The sequence below is a fragment of the Pelodiscus sinensis genome, chromosome 31 (assembly GCF_049634645.1).
Source record: "Pelodiscus sinensis isolate JC-2024 chromosome 31, ASM4963464v1, whole genome shotgun sequence".
In the NCBI taxonomy this organism is placed as follows: domain Eukaryota; kingdom Metazoa; phylum Chordata; order Testudines; family Trionychidae; genus Pelodiscus; species Pelodiscus sinensis.
Window position 1 is genome coordinate 8073923 of NC_134741.1, and position 22380 is coordinate 8096302.

Genomic DNA, 22380 nt, shown 5'->3' on the forward strand with positions numbered 1-22380 from the left:
TAGAGGTGTGGCCAAAACACAGGCCTTGCTGTGAGCAGGATTTGAACCTTTGCAGGGTTATCCTATTGAATTGCAAGTGCAACACCTTAACCCCTTGGCCATCACAGCTGTGAGCTCAGCAGTGTGTGGGCACCAGCAAACAAAAGGTCTGAGGGCCACATAGTCGTTCCCTTCGGTGGGGCCCTGCTAGTCTGTAGCTGTAAAAGCTTAAAAACCAACAAATGGTCCTAGAATGAGAGAATCCTGCCTTGTGTCCATGTTTGCTGTCCCAGAGAGCGGCCCCATGGCTAAGCTGGCCCAGGCACCTCCCAAGTACGGGGGAGGTGAGGGAGGCAGCCCCCAGTGGTGCCTGGCCAATGTGTCTGCTCCTCCCACCATCCCCCCTTATGTAGCTGGAGGCAGCTTCCTTCAGTTGAGCTTGGCCATGTCCTCACAGCAGGAAGCCAAAGGCAGCAAGAGCAGACTTCTGACCCCTAGTCAGGTGCTCTCTGGTCTTAGTTGGACTCACTAAATCGAACTCCTGAAGGTTGACCGCAGCCCTTCCTCCCCAGCTGGGTGTGGTTCTTGTTCTTCTGCACAGCCCAGCCCTTAGAGACCAAGGACATGCCAATGGGCATCTACATCACACCCTTGTTGAATTGCTGGAAACACAAACCAGACACACAGCGGGTTTGAGCTGGTTCCAGCTGAGGAACAGGTTTGCCTGGTTTATGTGTATTGGTGCCAGAAAACATTAAGGGTTTGTATTCATTTAAAGAGTCCACATACAACAGAAATCTAGGGTGCAATAGAACTGGAGAGGTAAATGTTTCTATTAAAGGAAGATTTCCTAAGGGGGCACTTGAGGTTGAATCAAGAACCACTTGATCTACAGTCGAACACTCCGCCACTGAGGGTACGTCTAGACTACATGCCTCTGTCGCCAGAGGCATGTAGATTAGGCTACCCGACAGAGTAAAATGAAGCGGCGATTTAAATAATCGTCGCTTCATTTAAATTTACATGGCTGCCGCGTTGAGCCGACAAACAGCTGATCAGCTGTTTGTCGGCTCAGCGCGATAGTCTGGACGCTCCCCTGCCGACATCAAAGGGAGTTGTCGACAACCCAGGTATGCCTCATCCCAGGAGGCATACCTGGGTTGTCGACAACTCCCTTTGATGTCGGCAGGGGAGCGTCCAGACTATCGCGCTGAGCCGACAAACAGCTGATCAGCTGTTTGTCGGCTCAACGCGGCAGCCATGTAAATTTAAAAGAAGCGGCGATTATTTAAATCGCCGCTTCATTTTACTCTGTCGGGTAGCCTAATCTACATGCCTCTGGCGACAGAGGCATGTAGTCTAGACGTACCTTGAGCTACACCCCCACACAAAACAGATACCTGCAGCCCGTATTGTGCACTAGTCAGGTGTCGAAGCAAAAACACGCTCCTCTGTGTTTCGGCAGCTAACAAACAGCTTTATTAATTAATAAAGCACAGCATGAGCCAAACGTGGTCACAGCAGAGCCGGGCCCAGTAAGGCTGCTAATCCTAGTATCTTTATACCCTTAGCCAAACAGTCTGACGTCAGGGCATCCAATCACAGAAATCCTCAATTAAATTTGGAAAAAAACATAGCTTTATCAACAAGATGGCGGACAGGTACGAGGGAGTACATCTCCTGTCCCAACCAGCCCAATTAACACATACCAATAGCCCATCCTGTAGGCCTCTTCTCACGGGGTGACAGAAAGAGTACGTCTAGACTACAGGGTTTTGTCGACAGAAGTTTTGTCGACAGATACTGTCGACAAAACTTCTGTCGACATAGAGCATGCAGACACATTGAGTTCTGTCGACAAAGCAAGCTGCTTTGTCGACAGAACCCTGTAGTCTAGACGCAACCCTACAGGCAATAACACCTTCTGTCGACAGAACTCTGTCAACAGAAGGTGTTATGCCTCGTAAAATGAGGTATACCAGCGTCGACAAAACTGCTGAGTTCTGTCGACGTTATGTCGACAGAACTCAGCGGTAGTGTAGACGCTGGTATAGTTTAGTCGACAAAAGTCCACTTTTGTCGACAAAACTCAGTAGTCTAGACACACCCAAAGTTCACTCTGGTCTACGTGCTTGAGAGAAAAGCTGAAATGGTTTCTGATATACAAGATGGCTTCTAGCTAAACATAAAATTGCTTCTACACAGGGAACACGAGGCTTTTGTGTAACGCACATCTCAGGTGGGATGGACTCTCACTGACCCCAGACTGAGATGGACCCTAACGAGGAATTTGTCCTGAACGCAGCAGAGCTGGGGCAGGACACAGGTTCTGTCTACACAGAAAAATTATTTTGGAATAATGGCCATTTAGAATAACAATGCCAAAGTCTGTGCAGCAATTCCGTTAATCTGAAATAATCTGAAGTAATAGATGGTTTATTCCAACTTCTGTAAACCTCATTCTACAAAGAATAACACCTATTCCCAAATAGCTATTTCAGAATAATGCGTGTGGAGATGCTCCACTTCCGCTATTTCAAAATGGCCCCTCCCTAGGCCCATTCTAAGTTATTTCTACCAGGGCTCTAAATCGAGATAACTCGTCTACATTAGCAGAGCCTGACTCGGACTCATTCCTTCAATCTGAGTTAACGTCTCAGTGGGACCTGCTGGGCTGGTTGCTGTGAGCTCCTTGTGCTCTGTGGGTTTTACATTCCTTGTCCTGAGGTTCCCCAGAGGCAGTTTTACTCCTGTACTGGGTGTCAGAGACCCAATGGAACTTGGTCCCCAGACTGATGAGAGTTGTGGTCAGGTGCCTGATGCTCTCCCAGCTGTTGGTCAGGTCACCTGCTCAGCCTGTGCTAGAGGCAGCCAGACAGTGTGAGCGGGTCAGAGGAGGGACAGGGGGGAAGAGGGGAAGAGGACACATACCTCTCACTGGGGAACAGGGCGCATGGATCCCACTCGTTACTGCAGAAAATGAAACAGGCTGAGCATTTTGCAGAGAACAGGCCAGAGCCCTTCTCCTGTCCCTGGAGAGATGGAAATGGGTCGGTTCCTTGTGAGGAAAGAAGTGGGTGTGTCGGGAGTGGGGTTCGAGTTGAAACCTCTCCACAGACCAGAACCCCACATTAGGGGCAAGAAAGAGCCTTGAGTCAGGCAGTGGAGAACACTTGGCTCCTGTTACCCTGAGATGGGATATTAGGAAACGTTTTGCATGCAGCCTGGCTAGCTCAGTTGGTAGAGCATGAGACTCTTAATCTCAGGGTCATGGGTTCAAGCCCCATGCTGGGCGGTGCCCTTCCTTAACTCTCATTCTCAGCCTGTGAGCAATTGGGTCTCAGTTTTCACCAGGGTTTTAGAAAGAAAAAGTCTAGTCCTTGGGTCCAGCTTTAGTAGAACCAGAGAGAGAACCAACTGCAATTTCCATCTTCTGAGGAGAAGAGAAGAGGATTTTCTTCTCCTCAGTTCTAGCCAAATCAGCCCAGGGGGGAGAAAAAATAACCCTCCGCCCACTGATTGTCCCCCGTCAGCTTCTGTAGCTTCACCTCCTGCCACAGCAGCTCCAGCTTTGAGCTACAAATCTCAAGGGGCTGGTGAGGAAATTAGGTGCTTCCCTGAGAACAAGAGGTGGAGTGTTCACAAGGAGCATCCCCCTCCCCTCCAGACCAGGGTGTTAGAAAGAGCTAGAAACAGAACAGTCAGACAAGTTCCAGCCCTTGAAATGTGTTTCTGTGGTGTAGTGGTTATCACGTTTGCCTAACACGCAAAAAGTCCCTGGTTCAAAACCAGGCAGAAACACAGGGTCTTCTCTTATTGCGGTGCCCAGGTAACTGCAGCTGCTGCTGACCAGCCTGTTGATGAGCCCAACACTCATGTGACGGGGGGGGAGGGGGGGTAGGGTAACCTCAGCTGATAGTGTCCCTGGGTGCCAACCTGGGGAAGCCAGATAAGTTAGGCCAGGCAGCTGCTTGTGCCTTGGCCTCCCCTGCCCTGGGAGGCTGGTGCATTGGGCTGGCTCTGCCTACTGCCTCCCTTGTGTGACTTGCCCAGTGTAACAGGCCAAATGTCGGAAAAGCCTCTTCCCCCCCCAAAAAAAAAGCAGAAGAAAAAGCTGCACAAACTGGGTTTTGAAATTTGCGTAGCTTTTCCCAGAAGAGCAGTGTAGGGCAGACATAGCCTGAGTGTTGCTCAGCACTGGTAGGAGACAGGGAGGGATAAAATGATCTAATGGCACCTGAAGCCTTTCAGAACAACGCCCAGCCCCAGCCACAAGAACCAGCCCTTCCCTCCATCCTCACTGGGGTCTGCTGGGAACTGTCTGGACTCAAGCCCACCCCAGTTTCACCCTAAGGATTGCCTGTTCTGTAAAAGCTGCGCCCTGGAAATGAGAAAGCAGCTAAAGTGACACTCGTGGGACTTGAACCCACAAACTTTGAATGTCTAGCTGGGCTCACATGAATCACTGCAGCTTAAAATAGTGCTAGAAAAGTAACCATGTTAGTCTAGGGTAGCTGAAACAAAATACAGAAAAAAACCAGTTTCTTGCCATTTTAACTCAGAAAGGACATTATCTCAATGACTTAATTACCTGCATCCTGCTTCAAAAGCCTTATAAAACTGCACTTTAAAGGGAATCCTCTGAACTGTTATTCATGCTACAATTCGACACTTTACGGCGGGGTCCTAACAAAGACTCTAGTTATCTTACCCATTACAAAGATAGCTTCCCCAATTATCACCTCTAATATCATTAGCTCACAGACATTTACCTTCCCCCCCCGCATCCCCGTTCTGTTCTGAAATTTGATTTGTCCTTTTCATATGTGTTCGTTTTTTTTAATTGTATCCTTTGCTATATATGGTGGTGACAATTTTCTTCCACTATTTGATCTGAGGAAGTGGGTCTGGCCCACGAAAGCTCATCATCTAATAAACCATCTCATTAGTCTTTAAAGTGCTACACAGTCCTGTATTTTGTTGCAGCTTAAAAGTCCAACATGCTTTCCATTGCACCACAGAGCCTGATATCTCCACTCTCTGGTTTGCAGCATGGCAATTGCTGGTGGCAAAGAAAGGGGAGCCAGGTCTGTCTCTTTTGGGAGAGCAGGTAGGAAGAGGGAGGAGGCCACTGAGCCCCTGACAGTGAAAATAAGGGATAAAAGCTGAACTGTATTGGAGAATGTGGGCATCGATCCCACTGCCTCTCGCATGCTAAGCAAGCGCTCTACCACTTGAGCTAATTCCCCTACTGCATTTACAAAGGCCTTCTTGGAGGCTCTTCCCTTCTCCACAGCGACGTCTGTCATCTAGGTCAGTTAGTCGTGGGAAAGGAGAAGGCTCCGAAAAGGCCTCAAGGGCAACTCTCAAGGAGACTCCCTGCAGCAAAGCCATGGGGGGGGCTCAAAGATGGCCCCTGCCCTGCAGCCTGTCCCACCTGGCCACTGTCATGGACTCTCTGTGAGGTCATCACCTCCCAACCTCCTTTAGCCAATAAGCTGAGGAGCTGCAAAAGGCCCTTGTGATGTCACTGCCACACCCACCCCTCCCCTCCAGGGCTAATGTCCTGCCCCAGGCAGCCCCTTTGCCTGGCTGAGCTGCTCCCAGGGGTGAAAGTGACACATTTCTTACAGGGAGTCCTGGGGGATGAAGCAGCTGGAGAGAAGCCAGGAGAGCACAGGCCAGCCTGAGAGCTGAGAGTCAGAGGTGCCCACTGCACTTTCACACCACAGGTCCCATGGTGTAAGGGACAGCACTCAGGACTCTGAATCCTGCAATCTGAGTTCAAATCTCAGTGGTACCTACTAAGACTCTGCTGGTTGTTACAAGGTGCTTGTGCTTCAGCTTCCATGCACTAAGGTTCAACAAAGAGATTTTTGTTCCTCTTGCTGGGTGTCTGAGGCCACTGGAGCTCCATCTCCAGACTGAGCAGGTGGGCTGGAAGGGCCTGATGCCATCACAGCTGCAGGGCAGGTCACCCACCTGACCCCTGAGCTCAGCCCGTGCTGGAGGCAGCCAGACAGTGTGAGCGGGTCAGAGGGGGGATTGGGGGAAGGGCCCTGAGTCCTGGCTCCCAGCCACGCACCTTGGCAGAAAGACCAACGGCCCCTGCACAAAGTGCATTGTGGGAATAAGCGTTGGGGCAGCAGGAAAGAGGCCGGCCCCTCAGCACCAGGGCACAGGCAGGAGAAGATGGGAGTGAATCCTGCTACCTCTGCCATGGCTTGGCCCAGGAGGGCTGGGGTCGAGCAATTTTTCACCCCAGCTTTTTGGGAGGCCAAGTAGGAAGGGGCCACTGCAGGTGCACAACCCCCTGGCTGCTGTGTCTGTGGAAAGGGGGGAGAGGACACATACCTCTCACTGGGGAACAGGGCGCATGGATCCCACTCGTTCCTGCAGAAAATGAAACAGGCTGAGCATTTTGCAGAGAACAGGCCAGAGCCCTTCTCCTGTCCCTGGAGAGATGGAAATGGGGCCGTTCCTTGTGGGGAAAGAAGTGGGTGTGTCGGGAGTGGGGTTCGAGTTCAAACCTCTCCACAGACCAGAACCCCACATGAGGGGCAAGAAAGAGCCTTGAGTCAGGCAGTGGAGAACACTTGGCTCCTGTTATGCTGTGATGGGATATTAGGAAACTTTTTGCACACAGCCTGGATAGCTCAGTGGGTAAAACATGAGATGCTTAATTTCAGGGTCATGGGTTCAAGCCCCATTCTGGGTGATGATTTTCTTTAACTCACATTCTCAGCCTGCAAGGAATTGGCGCTCAGTTTTCACCAGGGTTTTAGAAAGAAAAAGTCTAGTCCTGGGGTCCAGCTTTAGTAGAAGCAGAGAGAGAACCAACTGCAATTTCCATCTTCTGAGGAGAAGGGAAGAGGATTTTCTTCTCCTCAGTTCTCGCCACATCAGCCCAGGGAGGAGAAAAAATAACCCTCCGCCCGCTGATTGTCCCCTGTCAGCTTCTGTAGCTTCACCTCCTGCCACAGCAGCTCCAGCTTTGAGCTACAAATCTCAAGGGGCTGGTGAGGAAATGAGGAGCTGGCAGCTCGGGTTAGTGGCTTCCCTGAGAACAAGAGGTGGAGTGTTCACAAGGTGCATTCCCCTCCCCGCAGAGCAGGGTGATAGGAACAGAACAGCCAAGTTCCACCCCTACCAAAGTGTCTTTCTGTGGTGCAGTAGTTATCATGGTTGCTTACTGTACAGCAGGTCTCTAGTTCAAAGCCAGGTAGAAACACTGGCTCTTCTCTTATTGGAGCTTTCCTTGGTGGCCAGGTAAGTGCAGCTCCTGTTGTCAGGCCCTGTTCCTGGGATGAGGCCAAATCCCATGTGACAGAGGGGAATGACATCAGCTGAGAATGCCCCTTGGTGCCAGCCTGGGGAAGCCAGATGGGTCAGGCTGGGGGCTTGTGGCTTGGCCTCCCCTGCCTTTGGAGGCTGTTGTATGGGGTTGGCTCTTCCTGCTGCCTCCCTTGTGTGACTGGCCCAAAGAGGAAATGGGGCAGAGGAGGGAAGCGAAGCTGAGGGGGGCAGGGCATGAGCTCAGCACCCCTGTGGGATTCAGTGGGGTGAGCAGAGCCCCTCCCCTCCGTTCTGCCAAAGCCTGTGGGGTGGGGCCGACTGTGGGGAGGCAGAGTCCTGTGCCTGTCCCAGGGAATCCCAGGGACGCTCCTTGCAGCCCAGGAGAAGAAGTCGGAAGGAAACCAAGTAAAGCAGGTCCCTGTGGGCATGACCTGGGGCACCAGTTTGGCCCAGTTGAGTGAGGGGTGGTTGGTGACATGGGCAGCGCTCAGGACTCTGAATCCTGCAATCTGAGGCCCTTTTCCTGCCTCCCTTCCCGGGCTGAGCCAGTGGTCGAAAAGGGCTGCAGCTGCTGCCGACAGGGAAGAAGCTGGGAGGCAAGGTGCTGGCAGCAAGAGATTCTGGCTGCTTGTTTCCCCTGGGTCTCAGTGCGCCATGTCGCCCACCTGCCACCTTGACCAAACCTCAAACCAGCTGGACTAGCCAGCCCACCTCACAGTGAGTCACTAGTGGCCCCATCAGAGAAGAGCCATTGGCAGCTGCAGAAACATCCCTGCATCTACCTGAGGCTGGCTAGCTCAGTTGGTTAGAGCGTCGTGTTAATAACACCAGAGGCACAGGTTCAAGCCCTATGCTGGCCACAGGGGTGCTTGGCTTGGTGACTTCCCTCCCTTTAGCTGCCTGCTATGGACAGGGAAGCAGAAACAAGCAAAAGGCTGAGAGCTTTGCAGGAAGCAGGGCAGAGATCTGGTAGGAGTCTCCAGCGTGCACAGACCCAGTGTCTAAAAGGGCCTTGGCACCTGTCTTCCTGTCCTCAAAAGCAGGGGAACTGATGCCCAAATTCCTGCTGCTGCAGTGGCTACCTCAAGGCACCAGCTGGGGGGCAGGCTCTGGAGCCCAAGCCACACAGGGAGACTCAATATGACCGGGAGGCCTGGAGTGTGTGAGCCCTGCACAGAGGCTGCTGCTGGGGGCCTGCTTCAGTGGCCCAGCAGCTCAAGTTCCCCTGAACCAGCTTCTCCCCCTGGAGCCACCCCCCAGCGCTGCTGAGGCCCCTGAGGCCCCTGACATGAGGCAGTGGGATCACCAGAGGAAGGTGTCAGTCCTAGCCTTAGCCCTGAGCCCCACCTCCCCTTCGCCTCCACCCTCCTCCCAGGTTCTTTCCCCAGTTCTACATTCCCCAGAGAGTTTGTTCTTTCAACAGGGAAAAGTCCTGTTTGTGTTACCAGTAGGGGAAGGGGGAGAGGAAAGTGAGAAAGGGGTGTGTTGGGAATGGGTTGGGGGGGGGGGATTGGGGTATGTTGGCGGGGGGGAGGCACAGAGGGCAAAAAATGAAGAATCACGTTAGTTTAAACCACGGGGCTTGAACAAGCAGCCCCAGACGCCCTTTCACTTTCAAAACAGCACATGGGTGAGAGTATGCAAATGAAGCACATGCTATTTAAATCCCTGCTTCTATTTAAATCCCTGCTTCATTTGCAACTCTGGTGTCTCTACTGTCTCTACTTTGCATTCTTTGCTAGAAATAACAACACAGCATAGACCAGTGGTCCCCAACCTTTTGGAGCTGCCCAACACCCTGGGGCAGGGCCACACATGCACCCAGGGCAGAGCCACCCATACATCAAGGCTACGTCTACACTGGCATGATTTTCCGGAAATGCTTTTAACGGAAAAGTTTTCCGTTAAAAGTATTTTTGGAAAAAGCGTGTCTACATTGGCAGGATACTTTTCTGGAAAAGCACTTTTCCGCAAAAAAGCCCCAATAGTCATTTTCGCGATTGTGGCTTTTTTGCGGAAAAGAAATCTGGGCTGTCTACACTGGCCCTTTTCCAGAACAGTTTTCCGGAAAAGGACTTTTGCCTGAATGGGAGCAGCATAGTTTTTCCAGAAAAGCACTGATGATTTTACATTAGATCGTCAGTGCTTTTCCGGAAATTCAAGGGGCCAGTGTAGACAGCTGGCAAGTTATTCCGGAAAAGTGGCTGATTTTCCGGAATAAGTGGCCAGTGTAGGCACAGCCCATGTGCCCAGTACCAGTGCCACCCATGTATCACACCCCCAGGGCTGGCACCACCCCTGTGCCATACACCCAGGGCCAGCACCACACCCATACACCGTGTGCCCTGGGCCTGCTCAGCACTTGCTCTATACACCTGGGCTACGTCTAGACTGGCCCCAAATTCCGGAAAAGGGATGCAAATCAGGTAAGTCAGCATAGGGAAATCCGCGGGGGATTTAAATATCCCCCGCGGATTTAAATAAACATGTCCGCCGCTTTTTTCCGGCTTGGGGAAAAGCCGGAAAACGTCTAGACTGGCCCGATCCTCCGGAATAAAGCTCTCACACACTCCCCAAATCCCTGCCGTGAGCCTCCCACACTCCACATTTTAATTTCTTACAGGTACTGTCCTATCACAACCCCTCCCCCAACTTCCTGCCTTGATCCTCCCTCCGTCCAAAGGGTGGTGCCCAATAGAACAGGCCCTGTAAGAAATGTGTCACTTTCACCCCTGGGAGCAGCTCAGCCATGCAAAGGGGCTGCCTGGGGCAGGACATTAGCCCTGGAGGGCAGGGGTGGGTGTGGCAGTGACATCACAAGGGCCTTTTGCAGCCCCTCAGCTTATTGGCTAAAGGAAGTTGGGAGGTGATGACCTCACAGAGAGTCCATGACAGTGGCCAGGTGGGACAGGCTGCAGGGCAGGGGTCATCAAAGAGACCACACCCTGCCGCTGCCCTCCCCGCCCAAGGCTTTGCTGCAGGGAGTCTCCTGCCTGAGAGTTGCCCTTGTGGCCTTTTTGGAGCCTTCTCCTTTCCCAGGACTAACTGACCTAGAAGACAGACGTCCCCGTAGAGAAGGGAAGAGCCTCCAAGAAGACCAAACTGAACACAGCAGGGGAATTAGCTCAAGTGGTAGAGCGCTCGCTTTGCATGTGAGAGGCAGTGGGATCGATGCCCACATTCTCCAGTGTTCAGGGAGATCATCATCATCATCTTTTTACTGGCAGAGCCAGCCAGGGGCTAAGTGGCTGCCCTAGCCCCCCTCCCCCACTTCCTAGTTGCTCTCCCCAAAAGCCAGCCACACTGAGGCAGAGAGCTGCTGGACACCAGCCCTCCTGGGCCAGGCAGTGCCAGGAACACTGGAGGCAGGGGGCAGGTGGGGCAGAATTAGCTCCATTGGAAAAGTGCTGCCTTTGTGCCCGAGAGGGAGCTTTCCCAATGTCCACTGGTATTTCCTGGGGCTCTGTGTAAGGGATTGGGCTTGGCCATCTTCTCCACAGGAAATGCCTCTTCTTTGGTAAGCAGCTCCCAGGAGTTCATGGAACTTCTTCTTCTCAGCTTGGGAAAGGGACAGGCAAGGGGCAACGGGACAGGGGTTTATGTGATGATGACAGGGGTGCAGAAAGTATTTTTTCTCCTGCTAAAGAACCAGGGTGAGAGAATGAAACTGATAAGTAACCAAGTTAAAAATAAACCAAAAGGAAGCATTTTTGCACCCATTTTTGCATCCTTGCAAGAGGATGTTGCAAAACTGAAATCTGCAAGAAGGCCCAAAACAAAATTGGATAATTTAATGCAGGAAAAGTCAATCAATGGCATTTAACCGGGATGGACAGGGCAGGTGTCCCTAGCTGGTGCATTCCAGAAGCTGGGAATGGGAGATGGGAAGGATCACTTAATAACTGTCTGCTGTCCCAAGACAGGATTCTGGGCTAGTTGGACAACTGGCATGGCCCAGTCTGACTGCTTTGATGTTCTGTTTGGCTGTTCTTGTCCCTCTGGACAAGGGAGAATGGTCCCCTGTGACGGACCGGGCCGTATCTGGGCACAGCTGAGGGCGTCCGCTCAGGGCGAATTGCTCAAATCTGGGGCTCCTTACAGCCCCCAGACTGGTGACCTCTCCAAATAGGCCACAAACCAGTCTCAGAGTGCTTCAGCTGCCTGCCTGAAGCCTCACGAGCAAAACCCCTCCGACACCTCAGCAATATCCATGCCCCAGATGGCCCCGGGCCTAATACACAGGTGGGGGGTCCTAGCACCCAATCCCACCTACCCCGAACAAGTCCTGTCTGGTTCCAAGAAACCAGCCACAGATCCCTGGTCAATTTACCCTTTGGACAACTGCCTAACCTTTTATTTCACTATCACACGTTACAGCAGCTGTGACCCAAGAGGTTACTTCAGGCTCCTTCCCACCTCTCCCTCACTGCTAAGACAGCACCTGCCATTTTCAGAAGGGGCAGAGATGGGTGACTCAAACTGCCCCTCCCCTCTGCTGTGTGGGCAGCCCTGCAGGAAGCTCTGTGGCACACACAGCACTAGCCCAGCGCAGTCAGGTCTGCACAAGATCCATTGGTTTGCTTTGATTGTTGAAGGAGAAAACACAGAACTGGCTCCAGCCCCCACTCAGTAACCTGGGGAAATGACCCATCAGGCCTGGGCCCCTCGGAGAGGCAACGATTCCCCACTGGCCAGGGCAGAGCCTCCCTCTCACGCAGTCATGGAGCCTTCTCCCCCTGGTCCTGCCTCCCCTGTCACTCAGCTCTCACTGCTCGGTGCTGCCAGGGAGGGGCCTCACTGCTCATCAGTGTTTCTGTTCCAGGAGCAGGGTGAGTTTCATCTTGTGCACCAATATTGAGTCTGTGGGCGCCTGTTCGGGGGTGAGCCCCAGCGGCCTCTGCCAGTTACTAACAAATATCTTAGCTACAAGTTATGGGAGAAAGACACTAACCCAAGGGATAATTAACACCTGGCTGCACCGAGTATCTGTCTCCCCCAGGGCCACTAAGGAACAGATGAGGGACAACGCATGAAGCAGACCTAAGATACTAGCTAAGTTGAGTGTGAGAAGCACAGGGAAAAAGACCCAAAAGCTGGTGAGAGAACAACATAAAGACATCAGGATCAGGGTAGCACATGTAAAACCAGGAATTCAAGAAAAGCCAGGACAGGATTATAAAGTGAAATGCCTGCTCCTTTCTACTTGAAAACTAATTTTAAACATTTTGACAGTAGCCAACCACTCAGCCTGTGCTCTCTTCCTCCAGCTTCCCAACAGGAAAGAAGGAACAATCATCAACAACAGACAACAATTACATTAAAACAACACTATCTGCTTGCTTCATGCTCAGAAGAGAACACTATCACTCATCCTCATGGCTAGCGAGACCAACCACTTTCAGCTGCATTTCTCTAGTTACCAACTATAGAAATGATCCCTGAAAGCACAGTCTTAACAGCAGCCTGCTCGCTACACACCCACATTCATGTGCATTCACTTTCTCCTCATGAGGAATGTTTTCACACAACATCTGTGTGAAACAGAAATAATGTCAGCAAAATGCTTGTCCCATTCAAACACACTCCACTAGGTTTAGAAATCTGTATATTAGAATATGCTCCATGTCCCTGTTTACAGAAACACGCCTCCTGATTAATATGTGGAGCACCTGGCAGCCAATCAAAATCTCTTGCTGTTTCTTCCTGAAACTGCAGTTCCTGGGGCTCCTCTAAGTCAGTGGTAACAAACTGCCAGTCCACAGACCAGCAAGGGGCCAAGAACCCCTGCCTGCTGGGCAGAGGTGGAAAATAACTAAGTAGAAATACTTGATCACACTACTCAAGACCTTTTTTGAGTATTTGTACTTTACTCAAGTCGTTTATTTTAGTTACACTTTGATTTTTATTCAAGTTATTTTATTTTTTTTAGACAATATTGTACTTTTTACTCCACTCCCATTTCCAGAGGCGCTGGGTTACTCATGACTCACTTCATTCTGATTTGCTAAAGCCCAGCTGCATGTGCAAGCACCAGTCATCCAAGAAATAGCCAATCCACAAGCACAATGCCCCTGCCAAGGAAGAAGCCTTTTAATACCTGCTCCAACACCTTGTCATTCAAACCCAGTATCCCTGCAGGCCCTGCCAGCCTGAGACCTGAATGACCAGGGCGGCTGCCCAGGGCTCCATGCTGGCGGGGGAGAGGTGAGGGGTGATATGAGCAGTCTCATGTGACCTTACCTAGGCCAGCAAGCTACATAGGAGGGAAACCCAGCAGCGGGGGTCAGGGGGGACAGAGGCACTTACTTGTGTCGGGTGAATGCTCTTGTGGGAGCAGCAGCAGGCTGGGTGGGTGCCAGGGGCAGGGGCTCCCCATTCCCCCTGGGACAGAGGCCCCTGTGGAAGCCCTATAGGGGAAGGTGGGGCAGGCTGTGCTGGAAGAGGCTGGGGGTGGGTTACTGAGTGGGGTGGGGACTGAAGAAAAGGACCCAGAAGCATGATGCTGAAACTCCCCCTCAGTCTGGAGTTTCACACCCTGACGGATCAGAATAAAGTGCCTCAAAGGAGCTACAGCCCCACAGCCCAGCCTAGGGATGGCTCAGCCAGTGGGTTAGAAGCACCAGGACACAGAGAGACTCAGGAGCTGCTCAGAGACAAGCACTGGCGAGAAGCAGAACAATTCCCCCAGCAGTCGATTGGTTCTGGCTCATTTGCTGGGACTTAAGGAGAACAACAAAGTCCTGAATCAAGTATCAGAGGGGTAGCCGTGTTAGTCTGAATCTGCAAAAGCGACAAAGAGTCCTGTGGCACCTTATAGACTACCTGAAGTGTAGGAGCATAAGCTTTCGTGGGCAAAGACCCACTTTGTCAGATGCATCTGACGAAGTGGGTCTTTGCCCACGAAAGCTTATGCTCCTACACTTCAGGTAGTCTATAAGGTGCCACAGGACTCCTCGTCGCTTTAACAAAGTCCTGAGTCTCCCCCCTGTGACTGGCCCCTGCTCAGCCAATCAGAACTGGGACTAGAACTGGAAGGCTGTGTCTACACTGGTCGGTTATTGCGCAAGAAGGGCCACACTGCCCACTCGCTCTTGTGCAAGAAGTTTTATAGCAAAGTGTGGTAAGAAAGGGCTTCTTGCACAAGAGCTCAGGACAGGCATTTCTTGCACAAGACAGCATCCACACTGCCATGGATGCTCTTGCACAGAAGCACAGCTCTCACACACCAGCACAGATGTGTTCTTGCACAAGAACCCACCAGTGCAGATATAGCCCAAGGGACCTTCAGAGACAAAGTCCAGTCCCCCACCTCACAGCAGGATTAAACACCATCCTGATCAATGTCTCACCAAAGAAGGGAAGTTACCAGGAGTGGGGTTTGAACCCACGCAGTCAAACGTCTATTGGATTTTAAGTCCAACGCCTTAACCACTCGGCCATCCTGGTGGTGTGGAAGAGAACAGACATGAGAAACTTTTCTCCCCAAACAGCCCAGGGACTCCCTCTCAGAGCATGTGCCCATCCCATCCCTGTACCAGGGTTTCCCACCGCGAGGGCGAGAGCTGCCCCCTCCTCACAGCAAAGAGGGAAGCAGGGAAAAGGGAAGAAAAATGAGACAAAACCCAACGTCCCCAGGGATTCCGAGGAACAAAGGCCTGGTGGGGAAAATATGCCCCCTCCCTTCACCCAGTGTTTTCCCTGCCTTGCATTCGGCAAGCCCCCAGGGATCAGGCCAGTGTTTCCAGCCTTTGTGTTTATACCATGGACAGACAAACCATTCACAAACTTTTGCCAGACCAGTAACATTTTATTTACATATCACTGTGCATGCACAGACTGCACTGAGTGCCGCACCGGGCTAAAGTCTACTCACCACGGGCGGGTAGATTGCCCTAATTGCCGAGCCCTGCATATCTGCATACGCATTATGCAAATAAGTGTAAATATCTGCAAACGCTGACCTGCTCACTCCCCCAACCTCGCACATGCTGGGAGCTGGGAGCAGTTTCCCTGGACCCAGGCTGGAATCAAAGCCACCTCTGCTGGGAGCAGCCCTGGGCCAGATCCGCCCCTATAGCCCTGGGGGGCTGCTCTCTGGGGAAGGGGAGGGGGTATCTTTTACCTGCCCCCGCAAGGGGCAGGGACTGGGCTGGGGGCACTGCCCTGGGAGAGGTTCCTACATCGCACCGGCCCTGCGGGAGATTCCCCCTCCTGGAAGGTGGCACTGAGGGAGCTCTGAGGCTCCAGGGCAAAGGCCTCCAGCCCCCCAGTCCCTGGGATTAGGAGGCCCTGGAACCAGGCCCCCTGGAGTAGCATTGTGGCCAGGGGGCTCTGACACACAACGGGGCTGGCCCCAGAGCCCAGGGCCTAAGCTTGCCCAGGCTCATACCAAGGGGCTTTCTGTGGTGCCGGGCGGGGGAGGGAGGCCAGGCCCAGGCCGGTGGGAGAAGGGGCAGCGCCTGCCAGGGCAGCAAGGGGAGCTGCAGGGAGCGAGACGCGGCGTTTCTGCTGGGATCACTCAAGGGTCCTTCTGCGGGTGAAGCGCCAGTGACACCCCTGTGCTGCTGGATTCCTCTGCCCCTCCCATTCGGGGGACTCTTGCCCTGGCACTCATGAGAGGGCCAACATAGGCAAAGCAGCCTGCCCCAGGCACCTTCCATTGCTCAGCTGGCAGAGCAGAGGCCTGTAGCGGGTGCTCGGCAAGTGCCCTTAGGTTGCTGATTCAAATCCAGCTGAAAGGAGAGATTCTTCTCCCTCCCCCTGGCTGCAGTCCCGGCCTTAGGACCAGGCGGCTGCCTTGGGTCTGTCCCTTTGGGGCCTGGTGCTGCTACAATTGACAAAAAGGTTTTGGGTACCAGCTGCCAATCTAATGTCTTGGGCTGCGCAGACCTTGAGTCATGGCAAGAGCAAGAGCTGGAGGGGAATGGGGAACGGCTGCACTTTGGAATGGGAAGGGGGTGTCTGGAACCATAAAGTAGAACAGTTTTAGGATTGCTTCCAAGACGGGCATCATGGCTTAGTTGGCTAAAGCACCTGCCTAGTAAGCAGGAGATCCTGGGTTCAACTCCCAGTGGTGCCTTGTTGCCAGGTCAATGGGTCTTTTCTTCCCACCATTCTTCAACATGTATCTGGAGTTGGTTTTACCTTCAGTTGAGCTTGGTGGTGCCCTCACAGTGGGAGTAGGATAGTAGCAAAGAGCAGGAGGTGCCCTAGGGGGTTGATTTAGTGAGGCTCATAGAGACTACAGCTACACTAGAAGTTTTCTCTGTAAAAAATATGTTAATGAGGGACTCAATTGCATGAGTCACAATCTCATTTGCATATTTTCAGCCAATGGGATTGCTGTGCAAAAACAAGCAGTGTGAACATTTTTTTTGCACAAATTTCCCTTTTTCCACAAGATTCTTATGCTCCCAAAAAAGAGGTATCCTGATCTTGCAGAAAAAGGGGGTTTTGCACAAACAGAAAACTTCCATGCTTCTTGTTTTTTGCACAACAACCCTAGCACAAAACCAGTTTGTCAGAAAATATGCAAATGAGATCATGACTCATGTAAATGAGACCCTCATTACCAGGGCTCTGCAAATAATGTAATCTACTTGCCTATGGATGTAAGTAATTACATCCCGGAAGAGCTGGAGCAGAGCGATCTGCACATGTGCAGAACGATCTGCGTGTGCGCAGAGCGCAGAACCATGCGAAATCGCGTGGCTGGCGAGCAGAGCTCCCCGCTGCTTGGCAAGCCCTGCTCATTAGCACATCTTTTGCTGAGAAAACTCACAGTGTAGACACAACCGGAGACTCTGGTGCTGGTCATGCAATAGAAGCACATTATGTTCAAACAGCTGCCATGTGAATGTACCTGAAAGTCACAAGGATCAACGATCTGTGTGAAAGGCAGGTGGCCAGTAATTAGAGCCCCAGGTATGTTGTGTGCACAAAGGAAGGTAGGAATGTGCACTGGGCAGTCTGATAATTGTGTTTAGTGAAAAGTAATAGGTGTAATGGCATTGCGTAAGAGGGTTTTTCTTGCGCAAGAAGAGGCAGTGTAGACGCTCCTTCTTGTGCAAGAGTCTCTTCTGAAAAAAATGGTGGCTCATTAGCTATGCAAATGAGGCTCAGTAATATTCCAAACTTAGCTTCATTTGCATATTACTCATGGAAGAAGCTGTGAGTGTAGACATAGCCCAGGTGTCCCTTCTGATGGGACTGGCAGGTTCTTCTCCCGGGTCTCAGAGTTTGGGTACCTTGTTGGCCTAGGAAGGGGTATGACCAAAACACAGGACTCTCTGTGAGCAGGATTTGAACCTGCGCAGGGGAACCCTATTGGCTTTTTAGTCCAACACCTTAACCACTTGGCCATCACAGCTCTGAAACTTAACAGCTCAGGGAAAATGGTAAATAATTCCAGTGTCCAGGCCTGACATCACCTGACAGAATTCACACAGCAAACCATTTCAACAGTCATGCAGAGGAGTCCTGGCTGCTCTGGTCTGAGGCTGCCTTGGAGGTGAGTTCTGCTTCCAGGGCTTCTCTCCTCCTTCTTGGTCTTCTCCCTTCCTTTCCCTTTTCCTCCTTCTTCCTCTTCTCTTTTCCCCTTTTCCTTCTTCTCCCTGGTCTCCTTCTTGGACCCCAGTTTATAGAGTGAAAATTGAGTCCTGCTTAACCAATTATTTTAGTTTAATGTTACTAACCAAAGCTAACATACTATTATGATTTACCTAACCAATCATACTGCACCACCTTTGTTGATTTCCCCCCAGCAACATTAATGATACAGCAGACAGAAACAGTTACAATGCAGACAGCGATCACACAGACAAACAATAGGAAAGTGAGGATGATAATCATAGAATGCCAATTGCACAAACACTGATAAGCAGTTTTTTGCCAGACAAAATGCTGTTAACTAAGTTTTCTCTACCCATCCTGAGATCTGTTTCTTACTTGGTGACAGTGGGTGTCCTTAGGATCCAAGCCCCTTCTCACAGCCTAGTGTGACCCTATTGAAATGCTATTTGGATGGAATGTGAGCCCAGGCTTTACAGTTAATTGCTGCCTCTCTGCAGAATGGTAAAGGTTAGATTTGCTGAATAGCTAGAGGCCTTCCAATGGATACATATCGTTACAAAGAACCGTTCCAAGCATGAGATACCAGAACCCACAAGCACAGTCAACACAACTGCAAAGGGACTCAAACCCTGTAGTCTTCCAACCCAAAGTCAGACGCTTTATCTTTTAGGCCACACAGTCTTGGCCTGTGTACAAATGGACTTTTTGAAGTGTGTAAGAAGGGAGCAGTGTACCTAGGCCCCCCTCCCTTTCTTCTTCCAAAGCCGGTTGGGTTGGGTGGGGTGGGGCTGGTTATGGGGAGGCAGAGCCCTGTGCCTGTCTCAGGGCGTCCCAGGGATGCTCCTTGCAGCCCAGGAGAAGAAGGGGGCTCTGGGTGGAAGGAAAACAAGCAAAGCTGGTCCCAGTAGGCATGAGCTGAGGCTCCAGTTCAGCGTAATTGAGTCACTGCTGGCTCATGTAGGTCCCATGGTGTAAGGGGCAGCACTCAGAGTCTGAATCCTGTGAGCTGAGTTCAAATCTCAGTGGGACTCGCTGGGGTTGGGCTGGTTGCTGCAAAACCTTCCAACTTTATGAGCTTTGGGCTCCTCATCTGTAGAATCCCCAGAGAGAGAGTTTTGTGTCCGATGCCCCCTGGAGCTCAGTCTGATGCTATGGTCTGCCTGGCTGAGATGGGCTGGGCCCTAAAACTTAACCTGCCTGGAGCTTGCTGCTTACCCTTGTGGTCTCTTGTGTGGTCCCCAGGAGCGGCCAGGCGCAGACTCTTGCCCCCCTGGCGCTAGCAGGTGCCCCCCTCTAAACACTCTTCTAAATTGGTCTTTCTGGTCCCTCTCAGGGTGTTTTTCTCCTCAGCAGCAGCGCACAAGAGAGAAGGTGTTGCCAGAGGCCCTGCAAGACAAGATGAGCTTTGCCTGCCCCCCTCAGCCTGACTCGTTACTTGGCCCCATTCCTGCCTCTCTTCCCAGTGGCCAAAAGGGGCTGCGGCTGCTGCTGACAGGGAAGAAGCTGGGAGGCAAGGTGCTGGCAGCAGGAGATTCTGGCTGCCTCTTTGCCCTGGGTCTGCCGGCAACCAGCCACCTTGACCAAACCTCAAACCAGCTGGACTAGTGAGCCCACATCACAGTGAGTCGCTAGTGACCCTGTCAGAGAAGAGCCATTGGAAGCTTCAGAGACATCCCTGCAGCTGCCGGAGGTGCCTTTCTGAAAGGGCCATTTGTGAGCTCAACTCCTGAAGGCCGGCTAACTCAGTTGGTTAGAGTGTGGTGCTAATAACACCAAGGTCATGGGTTCAAGCCCCATGTTGGCCACACTGTTGTTTGCTGTTGTTAGGCCCTAGAAAAAATAGGCCTAGTGCAGTTATGCTAAAACAAATGTAACAAAGGTTTCTGGGTAGTCCCTGGGTAGAACTGGAGATAGGTTCAAGCAGGGACGCACCCTACACGCTTGCTCAAGTTGCAAAATGAGATAAGCAAGAAGCTGCATTTTTGTACCTGCTGTGATGAGGAACAGTTTGTTTTGAGAACTGATAAAGAGCCTCCCTGTTTCTGCTCTCCCCATTTGTTCCAAACTCCCTGTTTATGTTCTCCTTTGGCCATAACAAACTGTCTCCTTATTGCCCAGTACCTGTCTTTTGGGCTGATAAGAAATTGCTGATGCATTATGAATTGCTTAAGGCCATGATGTATAGGTGGCCAGGTATGCATGGGTATTAGAGGTTTCTAACTAATAAAGGGGGGTTGGTTGCTTGGGCGAATAGTCTATGACGCGATGGAACTGTCTATATAAGCCTACCTGTAAATGAAATCAGGGCTGTTCACTTTGGAGACGGGCCGCTCTCTATTGTAAGTGCGCACTATTCAATAAAGAGCTTGTGATTGGATCTTGCTGGTGTTGCCTGTCTCTTTGCGGTCAGACAACGAACAGAGGCCGTCCGGGTTCGAGTCCCCGACACTGTGGTGACTACTTGTGTACCTGCCAACCACACACTTTAGCTGCCAGCTATGGACAGAGAAGCAGAAACAGGCAAAAGGCTGAGAGCTTTGCAAGGACTCAGGCCAGAGAACTGGTAGGGGGAGGCTCCAGCCTGCACAGCCCCAGTGGCTAAAAGGGCCTTGGCCTGGCCTGCTTTCTCCAAGAGCAGGCAAAACTCTTCTCTTCCCTCCATTGTCCCCAGTGGGGTGATCTGATGCCCTCCTGCTGCAGTGGCTGGCCCAAGGCTCCCTGCAGGGGGCAGGCTCCTCCAGCCCAAGCCACAGAGGGAGGCTCCAGAGGCTCCATATGTCCAGGAGACTGGGACCATGTGCCCAGCCCACAACGCTGCTGCCAACCACTGGTCACCTGCGTCAGTGGCCCAGCAGCCCCTCCCCCGAACCTGCTCAAGGCCCCCCTGAACCCACCCAGGCTCCTGATCCTCTGACCTCTGCACTAGCCAGCCCACAGCTCAGTGAGTCGCCCGTGGCCCCATCAGAGACGAGCTCGTGGCTGCCTGTGGGGTCTTTCCCAAAGGGCCCCTCGTGGGCTGCTGGCTCAGCTGTTTAGAGCTTGATGCTGATAACGCCCAGGTCGTGGGTGCAAGCCCCATGCTGGCCACAGGGGTGTCTGGTTTGGTGACTTGCCTTTGTGTAGCTGCCTGCTATGGACAGGGAAGGAGAAAGAAGCCCTGGGAGGTGAAGCAACGGGAGGGAAGCAAGGAGCAGAGTGTCAGCTGCCAGCCGAGAGTCACAGGTGCCCTCTGCCTCCTGGGACCGCCCCTCCCTGAGCCGCCAGCCCCCTGTCTCTCACCGTGGGCCCCTTGGGGAGTCCACTCGCTCTCCCATTGCCTGGCGGTGACAGAAGCGATGGAGACAGGCCCCAGGGAGCAGAGTTGCCCCCCTGGGAAAGTGCCGGCTACACAGGGGAGAGGCAGCAGCTCCCTCCACATGGTCTCCAGCCGGCTCCCTGGGGGTGGGGCCTTGGCTGCTTCCTTGCTGGCCTAACAAGACAGCTCATTGCCCCATCTAAATGAACTCCTCACAAAGCTGATTGGCTGGCTGAGAATGCCACTCAAGGGCACAATCACTCAGCTCCCTGGCATGCCCTGAGTGATGGAGCTGACTGACGGGAGGTGTCGGTGGAGCAGGTCAGAAGCCCAGCCCCGTCTCCTGTCACTGGAGAGATGGCCCTGTGCTGGGATATGAGAGTATCCCAGTGATGCTCCTCACAGCCCAGGAGAAGAAGGGGGCTCTGGGTGGAAAGAAACCAAGTAAAGCAGGTCCCAGTGGGCATGAACTGGGCACCAGTTTGGCCCAGTTGAGTGAGGGGTGGTTGGTGTCATAGGCAGCGCTCAGGACTCGGAAACCTGCAAACTGAGGCCCCTTTCCTGCCTCCCTTTCCGGGCTGACCCAGTGGCCGAAAGGGGCTGCGGCTGCTGCTGGCAGGGAAGAAGCTGGGAGGCAAGGTGCTGGCAGCAAGAGATTCCGGCTGCCTCTTTGCCCTGGGTCTGCCGGCCACCAACCACCTTGACCAACCCTCAAACCAGCTGGACTAGCCAGCCCACGTCACAGTGAGTCGCTAGTGGCCCTGTCAGAGAAGAGCCCTTGGCAGCTTCAGAGACATCCCTGCAGCTGCCTGAGACGCCTTTCTTGAAAGGGCCACTGGTGAGCTGTGGAACTGCACTTTTGTAAGCCGGCTAGCTCAGTTGGTTAGAGTGTGGTGAAGGGTAGACACAGAGGGCAAAAAATGAGGAGTAAAGTTAGTTGGAACCAAGGGGCTGGGTTTAAACTACTTCAGAAAAAAGGACTCTGCCGCTGGAGCTGCCCTGTGCTCTCCAGAGCCCTTAGGCTGGCACTGGGGAGGCCTGAGCCCAGGCAGTGCCCAGCCAAGGGGGAGGGAAGGGCTGGGGGATGTTCTGAAAGGCTGCTGGCACCATTAGACCCTTTTTTTAGCAGTGAGGGAGAGGTGGGAAAGGAGCCTGAGTTAACCTCTTGGGTCACAGCTGCTGTAACATGTGGCAAGAAAGTTGACTAAGGCCATAAAAGTTGACTATGGAGTTGTTTG

At 52.4% G+C, this 22380-nt stretch overlaps 8 non-coding genes across 8 annotated transcripts; 5 read left to right on the plus strand and 3 right to left on the minus strand.

Moving 5' to 3' along the window:
• Positions 1-3201: 3201 nt before the first annotated feature.
• On the plus strand, positions 3202-3274 carry TRNAK-CUU (transfer RNA lysine (anticodon CUU)). The gene has a single exon. It is a non-coding gene; the product is annotated as a tRNA-Lys (tRNA).
• A 433-nt stretch (positions 3275-3707) lies between these two features.
• Positions 3708-3780, plus strand: TRNAV-AAC (transfer RNA valine (anticodon AAC)). Its single transcript has one exon. It is a non-coding gene; the product is annotated as a tRNA-Val (tRNA).
• A 6609-nt stretch (positions 3781-10389) lies between these two features.
• On the plus strand, positions 10390-10462 carry TRNAA-UGC (transfer RNA alanine (anticodon UGC)). The gene has a single exon. It is a non-coding gene; the product is annotated as a tRNA-Ala (tRNA).
• Positions 10463-12513: 2051 nt separating this feature from the next.
• On the minus strand, positions 12514-12729 carry LOC142821722 (small nucleolar RNA U3). The gene has a single exon (XR_012898410.1). It is a non-coding gene; the product is annotated as a small nucleolar RNA U3 (small nucleolar RNA).
• Positions 12730-14638: 1909 nt separating this feature from the next.
• TRNAL-UAA (transfer RNA leucine (anticodon UAA)) lies at positions 14639-14721 on the minus strand. Its single transcript has one exon. It is a non-coding gene; the product is annotated as a tRNA-Leu (tRNA).
• Positions 14722-16280: 1559 nt separating this feature from the next.
• Positions 16281-16354, plus strand: TRNAT-AGU (transfer RNA threonine (anticodon AGU)). Its single transcript has one exon. It is a non-coding gene; the product is annotated as a tRNA-Thr (tRNA).
• A 1208-nt stretch (positions 16355-17562) lies between these two features.
• Positions 17563-17644, minus strand: TRNAF-AAA (transfer RNA phenylalanine (anticodon AAA)). The gene has a single exon. It is a non-coding gene; the product is annotated as a tRNA-Phe (tRNA).
• A 1934-nt stretch (positions 17645-19578) lies between these two features.
• TRNAI-AAU (transfer RNA isoleucine (anticodon AAU)) lies at positions 19579-19652 on the plus strand. Its single transcript has one exon. It is a non-coding gene; the product is annotated as a tRNA-Ile (tRNA).
• Positions 19653-22380: the final 2728 nt, after the last annotated feature.